Here is a 21,576-nt window from a genome sequence, read left to right as displayed (position 1 = left end):
CGCAAAAAATTTAATATGGCGGCCAAATTCCAAGATGGCGGCCAGTATCGACAGATTTTGGCTAATTTTTCACTAGAATGGTATGTATTTGCTTCTAGCAATATGGTAAAGCTCTTCCATACTATTTCTTGTGAATATTATGTTTCTGTAGCTTCCAGTACAGTTTACCTTTAAATATGGGGGCTATATGGCTGCCAAGAAAAGGTAGAAACAATAATTATAATGAGAAATAATGCCCGTTCAACAATTATCGTTTTAAGCATGGATCTTGGTTTCTGTGGTTTTAGATCCTAATGAGGCCATCTCTTTCGAATAACTCATCAATTTTGAAGGAAAATTAATAAATGTAAAAGAGTGTATGTCTGCACACAACCAGGGCACACTGGTGACATCACTGCTGTGTAACTCAGCATGGGGTTCAGTGCCAGCTAATCCAGCTTTACTAATCCTGTAGTCTTAGACTAGTAGTTGTAGTATAGTTTAGTTTAGTGTCCCAAATGCTTTCTAACAGCCCCAGACCAGCTATAGTTAGATAGCCGCACCTGAATAGACAGGATGTGCCAGCGGGGAGAGCCGAGCCAAGGGTATGGGGGCTGTACATGATGGTTCATGTACTTACCCGGATGGTGTACAGATCACACGGGACTTAAATGGCACTGGATGAATGATCGGGCTAGGTGTAGGGAGACCGAACCTAGTTGAATCCCATACAGGAATGTGTGCTTTGTTTAAGGTGGTAAAAGGATAACCCTCGGCCTTAATCAGAAGTGAAATCATGGCAGAATGTGATGCCAATCCAATATTGAGCAGTAGAAAAACAAACTGGAGTTTGTGTTGTCTTTGTCAGAAGGACAAAAGAGGTGAGCACTTGACATCACCTCCAAGTCATCATGTCCTAGACCATGATGGGTACACAATGCTGGCAAGGAACATTCCCATGTTCAGTGAAATTAATGAAATGCCACTGATAATGGATCCAGCAAGGCTGGATGAAGGTGATGGCATAGAGGCCACTCTCAGGAAAAATGCAGCAAAATACCATGTGAACTGTAGCTTGTTGTTTAACAACACTAAACTGGACCGTGCAAGAAAGCGACAATCCAATGACCAGACCACCAACACTGAGACTAGTCGTGCAAAACTGCGCCGAACCAGTCATGACAATGAAGTTTGCATTTTCTGTGAGAAAGTGGCACCTGCATCTGATCTCAGACAGGCTAGTACTAAGGGCCTTGACTTGAAATTGCGTGAATGTGCAGAGATACTTAGTGATGGCAAGCTCCTTGCTAAGTTGACTGGTGGGGATGTCATTGCACAGGAGTTTAAGTATCACCATGCCTGTCTTTGTGCCCTCTACAACAGAAAAAGGTCCTACCTGAGGAGCCTTGAGAAAGACCAAGGTAGCACTGAGTCAGAATCAGATGTGTATCCACTAGTTCTGTCAGAACTGATGACATACATTGTTGAAAACAACCTTTGTTCAGATGATCCAGTCACATTTCGGCTGGCAGATATTTGCCACCTCTACCAACAACGTCTGGAACAATTAGGTGTAGAGTCACCAAGTGTAAATTCCACGAGACTCAAAGACAAACTTCTGGCAGAAATTCCAGAACTTGAGGCTCATAAATCTGGCAGAGATGTATTACTTGCGCAGAAGACATTCTTGGAGAGAGTCAGCAAGCTGTCATTGGCTTTGCAACACTTGGGAAGTCCTTTTCAGGAAGAGAGCCAGGATCTGTATTCCATTGACAACAAAGACATTGCCCACCCCAGCTCAGCAGAACTTCTACAGACACACCTTGACAGAGGCCGCACTAAATTTCAGAAGTTTTCAGACTCTTTGGCAAACAATGCAGTCTCCTTCTATGAGCCGATAAAGAAGAACAGAACTGACTTCTTCAGGCAAGAAGCTGCTCCTGTAGAACAGTCAAAGCAGAAACTTCTGAAGGAGGATTGCCAGCTTTTTCTCAAAGCTATTTATATCCTGTCAGAGCCGTGAATGTGATCTGCAGGAATTCTTCCAGCACGAGAATCAAACATTCCCAGCTTCCCTTAGTGAGGGTGGTAGGCTGTACACATGTCAGAAGTCTCAGCTGACCTCGGTCCTGGAGAGTCATGTTACACTAGAAGACAAAGAACCAAAGACTGATGTCCTCATTGTAGATGGATCAGCTTTGGTCCATGCCTTGCCACCAAAGAAAGGAAAGACCTTTGAGGGCTATGCACTTTGCGACTTCTTGCCTGTGATACAATCCTATAGCAGCAAGTACACATCATCACATCTTGTATTTGATGTATACAATACATCCAGCCTCAAAGCTGAGACCAGGCTCCAACGTGGTCAAGGAGGAAGGCGCAAGGTGACAGACAAGAACACAATTCCATCCAACTGGCGCAATTTCCTAAGACACGATGCCAACAAGACAGAGTTGTTCCAGTTCCTGGCAGACAAAGTTGCCCAGATGTCTGCCACAAATGTTGTCATTGCCACGAAAGGGTCTGCTGTCCTCAGCACTCATGAGGCTAGTCTTCAGGGACTGGAAAAGTGCTCTCATGAGGAAGCTGACACCTGCATCTTTCTCCATGCCAAATATGCCACAGAACATGGAGCCAAGACCATCACGGTTAAAGCAAATGACACAGATGTTCTTGTCGTTGCAGTCAGTGCTTTCTCCACTCTCCACAATCTAGGGCTAGAGAAGCTATGGGTGGCATTTGGCCAAGGCCAGAGCCTGCGCTGGATTGCTGTGCATGACCTGTGCAACTCTCTGGGCCAGGAGAAGGTGAATGGCATGCTCTTCTTCCATGCGTTCACAGGCTGTGATACAGTGTCAGCCTTCCGGAGCAAGGGCAAGAAGACCGCCTGGCAGACATGGAACATCTTTCCAGAGGCCTCCACTGTGTTCTCCAAACTGAGTCACTACCCTCTCAGAGTGGAAGAGAGTGACCTGAAGGTCCTGGAGAGGTTTGTCATACTTATGTATGAAAGATCCAGCACTGCTGGCACTGTGGATGAGGCTAGACTTGATATGTTTGCCAGAAAACAAAGGGCATATGAGGCCATTCCACCAACCAGGGGCTCTCCTCCAACACACCAAGCGTGCTGCGTGCCAGGCTGGTTGTGTGTGGGGCAGGCCACCCAGTGTCAGCCACAGCCAGAGAACCCTGCTGAGTGGGGATGGCAAAAGTCTGGTGAAGCATGGCAAGTCCTCTGGACAACCAACTCGCCCCTTAGCCAAGAGTTGCCAACAGCTTACCAAATGTGGATGCAAAGCAGGCTGTCGGGAAAGGTGCAAGTGCTACAAGCTGGGTCTTCCTGCACAGCTCTGTGCACTTGCAAATGTGAAGTCTAGATAAATATTGCCCTCTCTTCAGTAGATAATCTAGCTTGAGCATCCAACGTGTCATGCTATGCCTACCTTCTTATCCTCGAATTTTTCAAAGGTGTAGGTTGAGAGACCTATACATAGATTGGTTGCGTTTTAGTCCGTATTTCTCTTCTTTTCTTTTTATGGTTACAGTCTTAGACACAATGTTGTATGTGACCATACCATTACTATTTCAGTTGAAAATAGCATATTAGTTAAACTGTCTGATCACATGAATATACCATTAAATAAAAACAGTTGGTCTCTATGTCTGCTAGCGCTGTGGATAGAAAAAAAAAACTTTTATGGCAACCATTTTGTACACCATCTTGGTTACAATTCATTTAGTAAGGGTTTTCAATAAAATGTGGTATGGAACATTTTATAACCTAAAAGTCGAGGTTTAAAAAAAAACTGGCATATTCCATCCAATAGATGCTCCCAAACCAGTGAATCTCAACATAGATGGCGGCCATTTTGAAAAATAGCCGCCATCTTGGATTTTCAGGTGGCCAGCGCCCTTTTCTAAGAGAGCGTAGTCTTAGGAATGTTTGTGCCAAATTTCATGCTTGTTTCACTATCTGAACGATTTTTACAGCAATCTGCTGCACTAAAATAGGAAACCCGTTACTCGCACCCCTTACGTAAGCCTTAACCTGTTCAATCCAGGGTTCGGACTTCTGAACCCTCATCACCTCTTCCACACTCCAACCACACAAACCAATCACACACTGTCTCTTACTCCCAGGGCATTTGTTTGCTGACCCCCCTGGAGGATCAGCCCTACCATTCCCACGGCTGGTTCGATTCGCATCCCCTCTCTCTCTCTCCCTGACTCTTGAGTTACCGAGTTATTCCCGTTTTCTACATCGGGTGCCTCTGAGGCATGCAACTGTTTCTTTCGTCGCTGCTCCTCCCTCTTTGCTTCTCCGGTTGTAACTCCCATTATGACACTCCTGGAGAGACTATCAGCTACTTTATTTGTCTTCCGTGCTGTATGTTCAATTCCCACAATATCAAACTTCAACAGTCGCTTGATCCAATGAGCCAGGCGAGTGATTAAAGCCCTTTTCTTGAATAAATCTCTCAATGGGCGATGATCTGTATTTATTTTGACTTTATGCCCCAGCAAAAAGTAGCGATGTCTCTCCAGCATCCATGGAATCGCCAATGCCTCTCTATCGAAGGTACTGTAATTCTTCTCTGACCCTTTTAATGCTCGTGATGCAAAACAAACAGGGTTTTCATTCCCTGCCTTGTCAACTTGAGAAATCACTCCCCAATAGCTATACTGCTCGCGTCAGTGGTTGCTAGAAGTGGTTGATCGAACTTTGGATAAGCTAGCAGTTCATTACTAGTGGATGAAATCTTTAATTCTTGAAAAGCTATTTCTTCCTCCTGTCCCCAATGAAAATCCGACTGTTTTGCTCAATAAATCTACCAAAATCTTTTACGAATTTACGATAGCAGCCTGCGAGCCCGAGGAAGCTGTCTACTTCTTTTGCATTCTTCGGTTGGGGAAATTCTTTAATTGCTGCTACTTTATCTGCACAAGGCTTAAGGCCTTTTGATGTTACTATGTGTGCCAAAAATTCAATTTTTACTGAAAGAATCTACATTTGGTTAGATTAATTTTTATACCATGTCACTTTAAAACTTCTAAGACTTCAATAATGTTTTTACATTTTTCTACTGTAGCACTTATTATGAGTTTTTCATCTAAGTATACAAACATGCTATGCCCTGATAGGTCTCTTATAATCGAAAGGAACCAATTAGGGTCTTTGATGTATGGCACTCATTTGAATTACCTATGCCAAACCCCATATGGTGTTTGACAAATCAGCAGTATCTGTTAGTTACTCTCTGATCACAAATACGTACAAACAACTGGCAGATTTTCCGTTGCGTCTCAAACTTGAATTTCTATATAAAACAGTTCATGTTGTAATGAACTACTTTTCGTTCTTCAGGTTCCATTACTCAAAATTAAAGAGATGGGACTGGAATGGCCTGAGTATACCTTAGTTTATCCAGACCACTGAGCTGATGAACAGCTCTCCTAGGGCTGGCCCGAAGGATTAGATTTATTTTGCGTGGCTAAGAACCAACCTAGCAATGGAACCTACAGCTTATTGTGGAATCCGAACCACATTATACCGAGAAATGAATTTCTATCACCTGTAATAAATTCCTCTAATTCTTCATTGGCCGGCCGGAGATTCAAATGCGGGCCCAGCAGAGTGCTAGCCGAGAATGTTACCGACCCATTCAACGAGGAACTGAGGGACCAGATGCCAATAATACCTTAAATCTGATTTATTATATATAAATGTACTTATTTACAATTGGGTACAGGTTTTAGGTGGCAAAAATGTAGTGTAGATGCCTTAAGGGCAGCATGTGCAACATACGAGTCAGCCCACAAAGATGCATCCACGCCCCAGCATGACTCATGGCATCAAGAGCCACGTGCAGCCAATGTGGAGACAGACCCCGGCTGCCCCCCACCCCAAGCGTGCAGTGGTGAAGAGTGGTGAGAGGGCCTTGGTCTCTATCGTTGTTCGTATGTGTGGGAACTGTGGTGTGCAGCGTGAGCCCAGAAAGGTGTTTTGCCCAGCAAGAAATATTGTTTGTCACGGCTGTCAAAAAATCGGCCACTTGAAACGGTTCTGAAGGAGCAAGAAGAAGATGGTGAGTGATGCCCCTGCTTCATCAGTAACACTGAGGGCAGTCACTGCCAGGGTACAACACAGTCTGCAGCCTACTATACAAGTGGAAGTGCCCTCATCAATGCATGGGTCTAGGTCTAATGGTCACAACCCTGTACAGTACAGGCTGTGGTAGACACAGAGGCCCAAGTGTGTGTGTTGCAGGCCCCACCCTCCCGTCGACCTCATTGAAAGGCCTGCCCTTTTGAAAACAACGCTATGGGGGCCTACATGAAGTTGCCAATGTTTGATTGGAATGTACAGGGGCCAACCCTCTTCGCATTCAATATGGTGGCAGGACAACCTTCCAAGAAGTGTGCTTCAGCAAGTCTGCAAGGTCTTTCTTCCTTTCATTGGCTGCTTTTAAGAACCTTGTCCTCATGCCCCAGTCCTTTCTCCACCACCTACCATTGTCAGCAAGCCTCTCACTGGAGCATGAGGTCCCCACACCCATTGGGCGGTCTCTGACTGAGTCCTCATCCACGCCCTTCCCACCAGACGAGGAGAACGTCCCAAAGTTGGAGCAGTAGCTCTTGCACCAATTTTCATCATCGACATTTAGTACAATGACCTTCAACTTTAAAACAAGTCGAAAAATAAGCATTTACGAAAACAATAATGGTATGAAACATGCAAAAACAAACAAAACAAGCATGAAAAATACCGTGTGCAGCCTGAGAGGCAGTCAAGATGTGTCAAGTAGAATTTTACCGTTATTTCAGGCCTTTATCAGTTTTTTATCATTATTTTTATTATTATTATTATTATTATTATTATTATTATTATTATTATTATTATTATTATTATTATTCAGATGAACCCTACTCATATGGAACAAGCCCACAAAAGTGCCCACTGACTTGAAATTGAAGCTTCTAAAGAATAATGTTCATTAAGAAAATATCTTCACAGTAAACCTGACATATACAGTACTGTATACTTTGCTTCAGAAAGGATATACAATATTCCCATCACGATCAAGAATGGGAATCAAGCAAGGACACAGAGAAGGGTAAGTGTTCTGGATCATTTTTCTTGATAGTTACCCATAAGACTTTAATGTTTTGAAGTCCGTTTTCTTTGTACATAAGTTATACAGAGAATTGTATGTTTATTTTGCATAATCAATCATAATAAGGAATACAGCTATCAATTCTTTGACACAATCATAATATTTTTTGCAATTTAGACTTCTGACTTGTCAACACTTTCTTTTTATTGAAGACCCCAACTGAAAATATTGCCTTCCTTTGACTGGAAGTTAATCTATTACGAAGATCTTCTACTGGGAAAAAAATTACAATATATAAAGTATTTTTTGTAACAGACTGTGGTGTTTTTTATTATTATTTTTACAATTCTAATATTACGTCTCAAATTTTTAAAGTAACATTTTTAACATTACATAGTTGTCCTTGCACCTAGTATATAAACTGAATGAATGAGATTGGTGTCCATTTATGCAACGGAAATCAGTTTTATTCTTAACACTAAACTATTTCAATTTTGTAGAGTACAGTATTCATTTGAATGCTGCTCTTATCAACTTTATCATTTCTATCATACCACCACTGCCATTTTGTGAAAAGTGATATCTGCCCCGCTCAACGCCATGACAAGGGCATACAGGTACACAACTGGGTGGCTACAAGATGAGGGAGAAACTCCGCAAGAATATTTAACAAACTGTAAGTTAATAGAAATGACAGAATCATGAAGAAGACGACACTCAACAGCCCCGAATCATGTCATCGATAAAAGAACGGACACCAGACTGTGTAGCTCCCCCAACATTATTCATATTTACTGTTAATGTTTACTTGTATTTATATTTCTTTCAAACTTTTGCTTATAATTCCCAGTTTTTTTTTTTTTTTTACGGAAATAAGAACAAGCGGTCAAGGAAATGATGGACCAATTTTAAGACTTGGCTGCTGGTTAAACTGAGAGATTTAAGAACTCAAAATGGGAAATTTGACGACTGGATTACAGTACCCCCTGTGGAGAGAGGCAGGCAACGGATTATGTATGCAGTAGATGGAGGAGTGGCACTTCTTTAATGGCCGTATGTTTCATCTTAAACTGGTCTCGCTTTATGTTTATACCACCCAAACCAAACCTACCCCTGAATCACTCAAGAGAAGAGAAGCAAACGTGGCAACCAAATGACTTCATTAACAAGCAAGCAAGCAAATGTCCAGCTAAGGCTGAAGCAAGCGACTACAACTGGGATGTTCCTGGAGTTAGGTTTTCAGGGAGGGCTGTGACAGGGCATCGTGTCGCTGTTGGAAGCAGATAAGTTTCTTGCGTGGTATTAATGCTAGGTTTTTCTGCTCCTACATGCAGTGCCTCTAGTATCCGTAGTCTTCGGTGGTCAGGGGCTTGGTCTGTTATTTCGAAGCAATTGTTAATATCACTACGCCGGACGCAAAGGTTGTGAGCGCCTCTAGCATGGTTGAAAATGGCCCCGCTCTTGGGCGTGACAGGAAATCCCAATTTCTGAGTAGTCATTATGGACACGGGCTAAGATCATAAGAATTCTAGAGGCTACTTACTTATTTTCACAGTATGAACACATTACAGTGTTTATCAGATGAAATTATTTTCATCATTGTCTGAACTACTTATGTACATTCACGATGTGGTCACACACACACGATTTATGAAGCTGTGACATTCCTGTTTGTTGAGAAAGCAGTGTGGTGTTCAGTCCTGGAAAATGTGTTTGCTCAAGTGGTTAGTAGCATCAGATCAGTGCGCAAGTAATTAAGAGTTCGTTAACCTGATGTGCAATGAGACCAGATACTAAATCTGCATTTCTCTTTGGAAACTTCTAGAAGGAATTTCTAGCCCTGACTGTGATACAAGCGGGGCACTGGGCATGCGAGTTCGTTTGTAAATACCTGTGTGCCTCGAGCTTAAACCTTTTGTGAAATAATATTTTATTCTGCTTTGGGCTGGAATATTGCTGGAACATTCCAAGGACGTTTGGGTTCAAACAATCGCCTGAATGGTGAGTTTTGGAGATAGACTTTGATCGCCCTATTTTCTATCTTTATTCTGTCATTGATTGCATTAGTTTTAACCCGGTACCATTGTTTACTCTCGTTTTGATGTTGTGAAAACATAATATGGCCCAGGACTAATAGGAAATACATAATCCCCATGAAATGTTTCAAATCTATGGGCATGATTGGCATTGGTGTGCCATGTAGGACAATTATGGGCAGGTGTATGAACTTATTAGAATTTGGCTGTTGTGGGGATACAGCCAATTGAGACTGGTACTACTGACTTAACAATGGAGAGACTTGCAGTGACAGTGTAGAGACGGGAGAAGGTCTCGTTAGTGTTTCAATAGTGCAATGTTTTTGGGAAGTAGTGTATTTGCTTGTACTTTTAATAATTTTCTTCATTTTGACTGGTTACCATAAATAACCTGTTCACTTTTTTTTGTAGAATAAACTTTATTTTTGTAAAGGGGATTTACTTTCACACATCTTAGTTGAAAGGTTCTATTTAGTACTGATGTGAGAGAGAGAGAGAGAGAGAGAGAGAGAGAGAGAGAGAGAGAGAGAGAGAGAGAGAGAGAGAGAGAGAGAGAGAGAGAGAGAGAGGACTTCTCGATGGCCAGTTGCGAGATGCCAACCGGACCTCAGGTAAGAGCCTATACCCCAATGGGTATGGCTTAACATATATATATATGTAATTCTAATAGCCACAATGCCCTCTTAACTTCTCAGATTCTTGGCGCTTTTTGGATGTGCTTGTAACTCTGAAGCGAAAATATCCAGACGGAAGAAATTGAAGAGCCTGTGAATGGCAGTCGCGAGAATCGAACCAGCGTTACCATATTCACAAGGAGGTCGGCAACGTGACCTCCTTGTGAATATGGTAACGCTGGTTCGATTCTCGCGACCGCTATTCACAGGCTCTTCAATTTCTTCGGTCTGGATATTTTCGGCTTCATCAGTTACAAGCATATCCAAAAAGCGCAAGAATTGAGAAATTAAGAGGGCATTGTGGCTATTAGAATTACATATGTGTCTAGTAAAAATGACCAGTGATTCTACATAGTAGATTCTATATATATATATATATATATATATATATATATATATATATATATATATATATATATATATATATATATATATATATATATATATATATATATATATATATATATATATATATATATATATATATATATATATATATATATATATATATATATATATATATATATATATATATATATATATATATATATATATATATATATATATATATATATATATATATATATATATATATATATATATATACAGGTGTTTCAAAATTAGAGCCCACCACTACAGTATAAACTAAAATTGATATGGACAAAAACAAAAGAAATTCAGAACAGGTATTTATTTAAGTTTCTCTCTGAGTATTTAATATTTTGTGTGGCCTCCATCTGCCTGTGCCACAGCCTGCATTCTTGAGGGGTATGGTTTCAGCAAATCGCAAAAAAGCTGAGACTCAAACTCCATTTCCGAGCACTTCGGTCACCTCTCTTTGCAGGTCGTCGAGGCTTGGTATACCATCATAGTTCAATGTGCGCGCTTCAACACGATCCTTTAAGATACCACCAATGTTTTCACACACATTAAGGTCAGGGGAGCTACCTGGAAATTCACTTGACAAGAAGAATTCGATACCACTGTTTCGAAGCAGCTCCTGTGTCTGAAGAGCCTTGAAACATGGTGCCTTATCATGCAAAAATGTGACTTCTTCAACAGATAACACATTTTCAGGATCTTTGAGGAAAGGAAATACTCCACCAGTAAGCACAGTTTCTCTGAAGTATTCACCATTCCATGACTGTCCTTTTTCTTTGATGATCCACATTAACCATTTGGCTGTGAAACAGAGAAAAATTCCCAAACATTCAGGAAATTTCACAACTTGGCGATAGTGCACGTTATTGCTGATATCATCCAACTTTGCAGCCCAAACGATGTCATTTTTATGATTTTGGCTTCCTGACTGTGTAAATGAAGAATTCATCTGATGCAGCAACATGGAGAAAGTCAGCTTCATCCCAATCTTTAAGAAATGAACCACAAAACCATGCACGGCCTTCTCTCCGTTGCTGAGTGATGTTTGGCTTTCTTATAACATGATATGGCTTGATATCAGATTTTTTCAACTCAAGATATACAGCACTATAACCTCTCTTCTTTCCCCTTTTTGTTTCTAGTTCAAGCGCCAATTTGCGTAAAGACTTTCTTGGTCCACCCACTGCCTTCAGCTATGATGTCTTTTGAACCTGAGAAAGGACTTCAGGCCTTCCAGGATTCTCACTCTTTTTGCGATGACAGTCATAAGGATTTTTGTTCCAGTTTCTTTTAACAAAGGATTCATCTCTTTTAATGTATTTAGCTATCCAGGAACGTGAAATGAAGGATGCACCAGCATCCCTGGCCTCTGTGAAGGTTATAGCCCGGATTAGGTCAATCCATCTGATTTCCTCCGAGTCGTTAGCCATGGCTGTATCTAACTCTGTTATTCAGTCTGAAAATACAAGAAATGTAAAATGAAAAGTAGCTTAATAGAAACTTAAAATAATGTACTTGGAGACAGGCTATAGCAGAAAACTTCGTTACTTTCCAATTTTGTTCTGTGGAGGGGGCTCAATTTAGAAACACCTGGTGTGTATATATATATATATATATATATATATATATATATATATATATATATATATATATATATATATATATATATATATATATATATATATCCTGACAGTGTATTAAAAACAGTACATTTGAAGTGGCAAAAAGACTATATATCAAAACCAAAAAGAACTTTACAACACAAAAAATTTGCTTGTACTGCCTTATAATAACAATATGAAAGATATCCCCCATCTTCTTAAGAATTTTGGTGTTAATGTCGCATTTAAGAATAATAAAACAATGAAAAATGTACTTATCAACAACTCCCTTGATAATACTAAAGGTGTGTATATAAAATTCCATGTAAGTCCTATGACAACTTTTATATTGGCTCAACGGGGAAAGCACTAGAAAAAAGAATTGAACAGCGTAAGAAATGTGTGAGATATGCACAGGGGAACAGTGGTATTCTTGTACATGTTAGTGAGAACAATCATGCTATCAACTGGGAAAGGGCAAAAAGGATTGTATATTCTATTAATGCACTTGAAAGGAATATAATTGAATCTAGCTTTATAAAAGAAAGTTACAACCATAATATGAATATCAGTCAAGGGATGTATAAACTTGATTCCTTAATATCAAAAGAAATTTGTAAATTATTTAAATTTTAAGGCAGGCAGTAGAGATGTATGAATATAGGATTATCATATTTGTAAACACAGTACAGTGCTAATGAGTTTCCAAACTCTGCCTCCCTGACACCTGTCAGGTGTGGATCTGAGGTCGCCTATGGTGGTATGTTTATCAGTATTGTCCCCCGAGGGTATATTGTGATTTTTAGCCAAATGAGTTTTGAAGGCCACTCCTCCTCGACACCGGCCAGTGGGTGGATATGTAGTCTCTAACGGTTGGGTATGTTCGTCAGTACTGTTCATGCAGTATATATATTTTTGAATTCTTATACTCTGTATAAGTCCTTCGTCAATGGCTTGGAAATAAAGCCGAAACCGGTCAGGACCTACACCCGTCTCTTATTTTTCACCTGTGGTAATGTGTGATAAATGAATCACGTGATAATAATTATATGATATATAATATATATATATATATATATATATATATATATATATATATATATATATATATATATATATATATATATATATACTGTAACGTGGGAAACCATTTTATAAGCAAACTCAACCTCCAAATTGCCTTTTACCATAATAGTAGGATTGTTCATGCTGATAACTAATAGAGGAAGGGCAGGAGAAACTCAGCCCCTACATAAATTGCTTTCCATGCTCCCCTTTTTGGTACAGCTTTTTATCTTTCTTAGACCTGGTGACTGCTTGAAATACCTCTTTTCAGATCAAGGCGAATGGAGTCAGAAGCCTGCCGAACCCTGCTAGAAAATTCGTCCCCCACAAAAACAAATGAACACGGGGTTGCAGGAGGTCGCCAGGATTTGGAAGGCCTGCACGAGGTCTTGACACAGAAAATGGGGGTCACGAAATATGTGACTGAGTCACCATCTTGACCCGAGGCCAGACTCTGGTGATCCAAGCACCCTCTGAGAAGAGCAAGAAAATAATCTTTTGCAGGCATAAAACGTGTGGCTAAGCCCCCTCACTCTCAGAAACCCTATCAGCAGCAGACCTAACACACACACACACACTTGCACACACACACCTTGCTTGCCCCTTATTGAGCTGACCCCCAAATGGCCATTTCTCAGCCCCCCCAGTCACTTATCTGTGCATTCCCATTAAACTCATCCCTCCATTCTTGGTGAATTTTCAACGAGGCTCTCCATCGCTACGTTTTAAGGAAGTGTCCCTGATCTGAGGTTATTTCAACAGTCACATAACTTTAATCTTTTTACTGAATTTCATTTTCTTTTCTGAAGTGCAATCTCTCACAAAGTCCTGAATTAGCCAGTCCAGTGTGAATTTTAATGTAGGCATCTCATACCAGAATTGAGTTATCTTGGCACCATATGTGCAACCCTTGATTAGCCCGAAATCTTTATATATTTCCTTACATAACCGCTTGCATTCTTTAACTGCAGACGGCGCTGCTAGCTGCGGAAACAACTGCTTGTCTTGTGATTCTTGGCGTGGCATTTCCACTGCAATCAATTCTTCAGTGTCCCTTTCAAGAGGATTACCCATAGATTCTACAGTATTTGAACAATTGCTGTAATATTTAACCCCATGGAGGAACCTTGCTTTACCTGCCTAGCATTCCCCATTATCTGATTGACCTGTGTAATTGTAAATATATTCCATTTAAAGTGAACTTAGGACTTTGTCTGCAACAATCCCTTGTTGAATTACAGCCTTCAGCCAACTGTTTTTCTATATAAGTTTCTATCTGGCCTAGCAATTGCAGTCAGAGTTACAAGGTTCGTGGTAAGTTCCCTGTTCTCAAGCTAGACCCCAGGATTGGATCCCTGAGCTAGGAATACAAGTAAGTAGGTCAGATTGCAAGCTTAATAATATATATATATACAGGCAGTTCCCGGTTTACAATGGGAGTTCCGTTCCTACACGGCGTCATAAACCAAAAATCATCGTAAACCGAAAAATTGTTGAAAATTGTCAGAAATCCTAAAAAACCTTACTTTTAATGCTCTGAGTGTATTGAAAACGATGTAAACTGCATTTTTATTGAGTTTTTCATCAAAAAGACCTCAAAATTTTTATTATTCTGCCATTTTGGAGCCATATTTCTTCCGTAGGATCGGTGTACGATGTGTCGTAACCCTGGAACATAAATAAAGAAAAATACTATAAATAAATAAATAAATAAAAATAAATAAAAAAATAATTAATAATAAATAAATAAAATAAATATACTTTTTCTTTTTTTATTTAATTTTATTTTTTTGTAAAAAAATAACCATTGAAAATTGAAAACAAAAAATAATAAAAATAAATAAATTAAAAATAAAGGATAAACAAATAAAAATAAATGAAAATAAATAAATAAGTAAATGAAAATATTTTATTTTTCTTATTTTTATTTGTTTATTTTTTATTTATTATTTATTTATTTATTTTTATTATTTATTTTCAAAGGAATAAATAAAAATAAATAAATAAATAAATAATAAAAATAAAAAATAAATAAATAAATTAAAAACGAAAATATTTTTTTTAATATTTTTATTTTCATTTATTTATTTTTTTTATTTATTTATTTTGATTTATTTATTTTTATTTATTTATTTATTTTTATTTTTGTATTTTCTTATTTTTTACTTTTATTTATTTTTATTTTTTATTTATTTATTTAATTATTTATTTTTATTTCTTAATTATTTTTTCTATTTATTTATTTTATTTTTATTCATTTTATTTATTTATTTATTTATTCATTTTTATTTAATTATTTATTTTTATTTTTTTTATTTTTATTTTTTTATTTATGTATTTATTTTTATTTAAAAGAATAAAAAATAAAAAAATAAAAATAAAAATGAACGATTAAAAAAAGTTAATTTATTTTTTTATTTATATATATATATATATATATATATATATATATATATATATATATATATATATATATATATATATATATATATATATATATATATATATATCCTTTATCCTTCTCCCGACTTCTTCCATAACCACGTCCTAAACCTCAACTGACAACCTACCTTTAAAGTCAACACCATCATCCCTGGTCATCGAAGTCAACCTAGGAATGTCAGTTTTTCCTCTCTCATGTCATAGTTCAAATCAGATCAAGGCTACACGAATCTCATGTTCTACCAAAATACAGGTTTTATTCCCAAAAGAGAGGGTCAAAGACTGTCCTTAACTTCTGGCAAGAAAAGTAAATGAAAAATCAAACACTCCGACTGGTAAATACATTTTGACATCACTCATTTCCCAAAACTACTGTCAAAGTCTGTCATGACTGAAGTCATAGTTTTGTGTCAGAAATTCCCTTAACATGTGACCACTAACAAATCCATCTGAAACAAAAGGTCATCTTTACAATAAAGCACAAAGACATATAAATGCATAAATGGGAGAATTTCCATGTTACCAAAATCACCCACCACATCCCAAAGGTTATACATGGTAAATATGCAAGGCAATTGAGGAAAAAATATCCAGTAACAAAATATCACGAAACCAACAGGGTGCGCAATTAACTCAATGTCCAATTGGGCAATTTTAAATGAAAATATCACTTCTCACCTTTACTGACAAAAGTCTAGTACCCTCACCTAGGCAGCGCATTCACCAACTCAAGTTACTGCCTGAATCCCTCATCTGTACTCGAGATCAATGACCCCCTTTCGAGCGGACTTATGCACATAATCATAATTCTAGAACATTCTCCCGCCACTCCCTCGTGATGTGATCTCGTGACACGATACAGGTCAGTAGGGTCAACACTCGGGTCTACGTGAGGCACCTAGATTTCCAAGACCCAAGTTCCTTTCGCTCACTGCGAGAACAAACAGCCTGGTGTGCGCTGACACAAGTGTTCATCTTGCACCAAGCTTTCTTAAACATGCTTGACACTGTTGCACATTCCATCAAGGGACATAATATGACATACATCTCAATGCTCCATAACTATGTACTATATACTGGTTCTCAGTTGAGATGTTAGTTGACTCACGATAATCTGGCCTGAAGGGCAAAAATCTGCAAACATACAACAAAAGGTCCAGCAAGATTCTGTTAAGTTTTTACAGTTTTATTACAAAATTAGACTTTTTAAATTTAAAAACGACAGAACCAACGGACCACGAGGTCCATGACAAAGAACACAGTTGAAATGGAAGAAAAATTTCATGGAACATCAGAAAGACTTAACATCGAGCTAGAAAGGCGGCAATCATATATTTACGTTACTGCTAGGTCACTAAACAGTACCTTCGATAAACCTTAACCACATCAAGATGCGGATGACAAAAATACAAAGAGATTACATAAAAACACTATATGAACCGGCTCTTTACTGCAAAGATACGACATGGCCGGGGAATTGCGAGGTGTACGAGACTCGTACCTGTTGCTTATTATGATGCTCCCGGTAAAAGACGCACATCGCCTCTCTGCATGCCTCATCGTCACTTTGGTTCCCATTCAAAACTTCAACATTGGTTAATTTATCAAAAATTACATTTATCAAAAATTACATACTTAAAAGAGAGCCCTTCTAATACACAAGATATTGCTTATACAGGCAATCTGCCTGACACCAGTACTTCCCGAACATACTTAAACCAGGAACTTGGCCGCCTGCTTGTCCCTTCTGTTACCACATGCTGAACGTTGTGAAGGATTGTCGGGAAAAAACGGATCCAATTTTTTTCGTGACATTTGCATGAGTATATATTTATATACCGTGTTAATAAAGGAGCACATTATAATAATATATATCTCTTGGGATCGTTGATTAATGGAGTCACGAGGGCCCCGTGGGAGGTTGGACGATCCGTGGAAGGCCCAACAAAATGCTGTGAAGAGGAATGCTGAGGAAGATTTTAAGGATCCTGTTTCCTGGTCCTGGAAAATTGAGAAACCAGAAGTGCATGAGGCAAGGTGGCATCACAGAGCGATGGATTGTTTGAAGATGAAGAGATCAGTCGAGGAAGATGCTTTCAACAGGAGTAACGGGAGAGAATGCATCAAGATAACTGAACCCTTAGCTTTGAGGTACCTCTGAGGGATGGGGAGAGAGAAGCAGTCGGACTCAGGCAGCCATACTGGACGACTTCACGACGTATAAATTTGATTTTCACTTCAGCATTTAATGTTTATGTTGCCCCAACCACACGTAACCTTCTGTCTAGGTAACACGGTTGTTATTCTGAATAGGGAGAGTTAACAAACAACATATGTTGCTGATTCGGGAAAGTTACCTTGTGTTAGCTTGTAAATGTCACTGTTATCAGTAGATTGTGCAGAAACTCTTCTTTTTTGCTTATATTATTTAACAGTGGTACCGTTATAAAGGTAAGATAAGTTCATTAATGCTTTGATATGGTTTTTAGCAGTTATGATCCTGTACAAAAGTAAATTATGAAAATGGCATCCACAATTGATATACCAAGCCATTATCACTTAGGTCCAGGGACGTTTTGACTGGTGATATAGCAAGGTTAAACCTCAGGTATCTGACTAATGTCAATATACTGTATATTATTAATATATCAAATTACAGTTTTTGAGAAAAATATTATCTTTGACTAAATATATGGTACAAATCTACCCTGTTTTCAATAAATCAGCTATGACTAAATCAAACGAGTTCTTTTATGTTGGCAGTAATGAACCCACTGGCAATTTTGAGCAGAATTTTCTATGTGCAATACTCAGATTTGTCACTAGATAAACAGCTTAAAATTATACATGGGCATTTATATAACTGTGGAACAGCCTTCCTCAGGATGCCAAGCAATTGGAACTGCAGAAGTTCAAGCGAAGATGCAACGCATTACTTCTGAAATACAATTCTTGTATTTTAATCACTTGCTTACATTTTTTATCATTAATTTGTTAAAGAACTCATGCAGTGATTGTGACATTGAAAGTCATCAGCACTTTTTCAGTCTAGAATAGCTTCTAATCACCTTCTTGTAATTCACAACAGTTGTAGTTGCTTGCTTCAGCCTTAGCTGGACATTTGCTTGCTTGCTTATTAATAAAGTCATTAAATTTTGGGTGCCATGTTTGCTTCTCTTCTCTTGAGTGATTCAGGGGTAGGTTTGGTTTGGGTGGTATAAAAATAAACAAAGTGAGACCAGTTTAAGATGAAACAGAGGGCCATTAGAGAAGTTCCACTAATCCATCTTCTGCTTACATAATCCGTTACCTGCCTCTCTCCACAGGGGGTACTGTAATCCAGTCATCAAATTTCCCATTTTGTGTTCTTAAATCTCTTCATTTAACCAGCAGCCAAGTCTTAAAATTGGTTCATCATTTCCTTGACCGCTTGTTCTTATTTCCGTAAAAAAAAAACTGGGAATTATAAGCAAAAGTTTGAAAGAAATATAAATATAAGTAAACATTAACAGTAAATATGAATAATATGGGGGAGCTTCACAGTCTGGTGTCCGTTCTTTTATCGATGACATGATTTGGGGCTGTTGAGTGTCGTCGTCTTCATGATTCTGTCATTTCTATTAACTTACAGTTTGTTAAATATTTTTGTGGAGTTTCTCCCTTATCTTGTAGCCACCCAGTTGTGTACCTGTATGCCCTTACCATGGCGGGGAGGGGGATGCATATCACTTTTCACAAAATGGCAAGGCCTTATGTAATATAACAACAGACAATGTGGTGGTATAATCGAAATTATGAAGTTGATAAGAGCAGGATTCAAATGAATACTGTACTCTACAAAATTGTTGTATAAAATGCTAGATATACCAAAGCCACCTACATAAATAGGACACCAATCTCATTTATTCAGTTTATATACTAGGTGCCACGACAATTATGCAATATTAAAAATGTTACTTTAAAAATTTGAAATGTAATATTAGAATTGTAAAAATAATAATAAAAAAACACCATGTAATGTTACAAAAAATATTTTATATATTGTAATTTTTTTTCCCCAGTAGAAGATCGTAATAGATTAACTTCCAGTCAAAGGAAGGCAATATTCTCAGTTGGCATTTTCAGTAAAAGAAAATGTTGACAAGTCAGAAGTCTCAAGTGCAAAAGATGTTATAATTGTGTTAAAGAAACGATAGCTATATTCCTTATTATGATTGATTATGCAAAATAAACATACATTTCTCTGTATAACTCATGGACAAAGAAAACGGACTTCAAAACATTAAAGTCTTATGGGTAACTATCAAGAAAAATGATCCAGAACACTTACCCTTCTCTGTGTCCTTGCTTGATTCCCATTCTTGATCGTGATGGGAATATTGCATATCCTTTCAGAAGCAAAATATACAGTATATGTAGGGTTTACCATGAAGATATTTTCTTAATGAACATTATTCTTTAGAAGCTTCAATTTCAAGTCAGTGGCCACTTTTGTGGGCTTGTTCCATATGAATAGGGCTCATCTTCTGAATAATAATAATAATAATAATTATGACAATGGTCCTGCCTGATCAAAAACTGATAAAGGCCTGAAATAATGGTAAAATTATACTTGACACATCTGGACTACCTCTCAGGCTGCACACGATATTTTTCTTGCTTGTTTTGGTGGATTTTTGCATGTTTCACCCCATTATTGTTTTCGGAAATGCTTACTTTTCGACTTGTTTTAAAGTTGAAGGTCATTGATCGGAAGTCTCCATCCAGCATGAAAAAAAAAACTTTTTTTTCCTATTAGTTTTCATGTTTGTTGTTTTCTGATGGTATTATCTTTGGGAGAACTGTTGTTTTCCAATTGTCACTACCTCAATATAACCCAACAATGTAGGTGACGCTACCTTTTTAAAGGTCATTTTTTTAATGTTTCTGCTTTCAGTTTGGGCATGGCAGACCTGCGCTTCATCTGCATTTTGAACGATTCTTGGCTAGCTCGTATGATCTGGCAGGAGGTAAAGTTGCGCTGCGTGCGCTAGCCACAGGGTTTACAGAAAATGAGTGATGTGAGGAAGGTAGTAACAGAAAACGAGCGAAGCGTAAAAGATAATAAAAACAGCAAAACAAAACAAGAAAACTAACGGAAAAATGTTTTTTTATGCTGGCTGGAGGCTTCCGAAAAATGACTGACTTTAATCAAAGTCGAAAACTAAGCATTTCTGAAAACAATAATGGTATGTAGCATGCAAAAACCATCAAAACAAGCAAGAAAAATATTGTGTGTAGCCTGAGAGACAGTCTGGGTGTAAAGTATAAGTCGTAATATAAAGATGAGTTCTTTTAAAATACCTTAATAGTGTGAAGGGCCAGGTGTCTTCACTATCAATGATGACAGGAGAACGTGTGCGGCCTTCAGACTGTGGTGGATACGAGATGGCAGCAGCTTTGAACAGTTCATGAAGCCTCTCCTTTACTTTTAATTTCCTTAGGAACAGGTACCGGGAGAAATACTGTACAAGGTATTGTGTTCTGAGCCCCGGCCTCTCCATCCCCTCTTTAATGTCTTTCCAAAGCCTCTCAATGTTGTGTGTGTAAAGTGTGCTGTCTGTTGGGTCCACAAATGCTTCAGAGTGGTTAACCACTTTATGTGTGTAGCCCATGACGGATGTATTTTTTTATGGTGGGTATAAGGGCCTCTGTGCATGATATTGTTGATGCTTCATCCATAGGGGTTGCTTCAGGCCAACGAGTGCAGGGGTCTATGATCGTCAGGAGGTATCTGGCTCCCCCCGACTGTGGAAGGGGCCCAATGACGTCGATGTGGATGTGGCCGAACTGCTGATGAGGTTGGGGAAAGTTGCCGATCCCGGACTCTGTGTGCCGGGATGTTTTGCTCATCTGGCATGGGATGCAGCTCCTTACCCACCGGCAGACGTCCTTGTTGATGCCGTGCCAAACGAACTTGTCAGTCATGACGCATGCCGTTGTGCGCCCTGATGGATGGGAGAGACCGTGGACTATGTCGAACACTTGCTTTCTCCTTGAGGCGGGCACCAGAGGGCGTGGGTGCTGGTGTCGCAGAGGAGAGTTGTGTCCGAGTTTGCTAAGGGCACGTCTTCACCTTTGAGAGCCGTCACTGCCGTCCTGTAGTCTGCCGTCTCTGGGTCCACTGCTTGTTCTCTCGCGAGGTCTTTGTAGTCGATGCCAAGGTGAAGGGAATTGATTTCTACTCTTGACAGAGCGTCGGCCACTGGGTTTTTCTTGCCAGGAACGTAGTTGATGGTGCAAC

Source organism: Macrobrachium rosenbergii, chromosome 55 (genome assembly GCF_040412425.1).
Source record: "Macrobrachium rosenbergii isolate ZJJX-2024 chromosome 55, ASM4041242v1, whole genome shotgun sequence".
In the NCBI taxonomy this organism is placed as follows: domain Eukaryota; kingdom Metazoa; phylum Arthropoda; class Malacostraca; order Decapoda; family Palaemonidae; genus Macrobrachium; species Macrobrachium rosenbergii.
The sequence above is the reverse complement of the archived record's forward strand: the minus strand, read 5'-3'. Positions refer to the sequence as shown.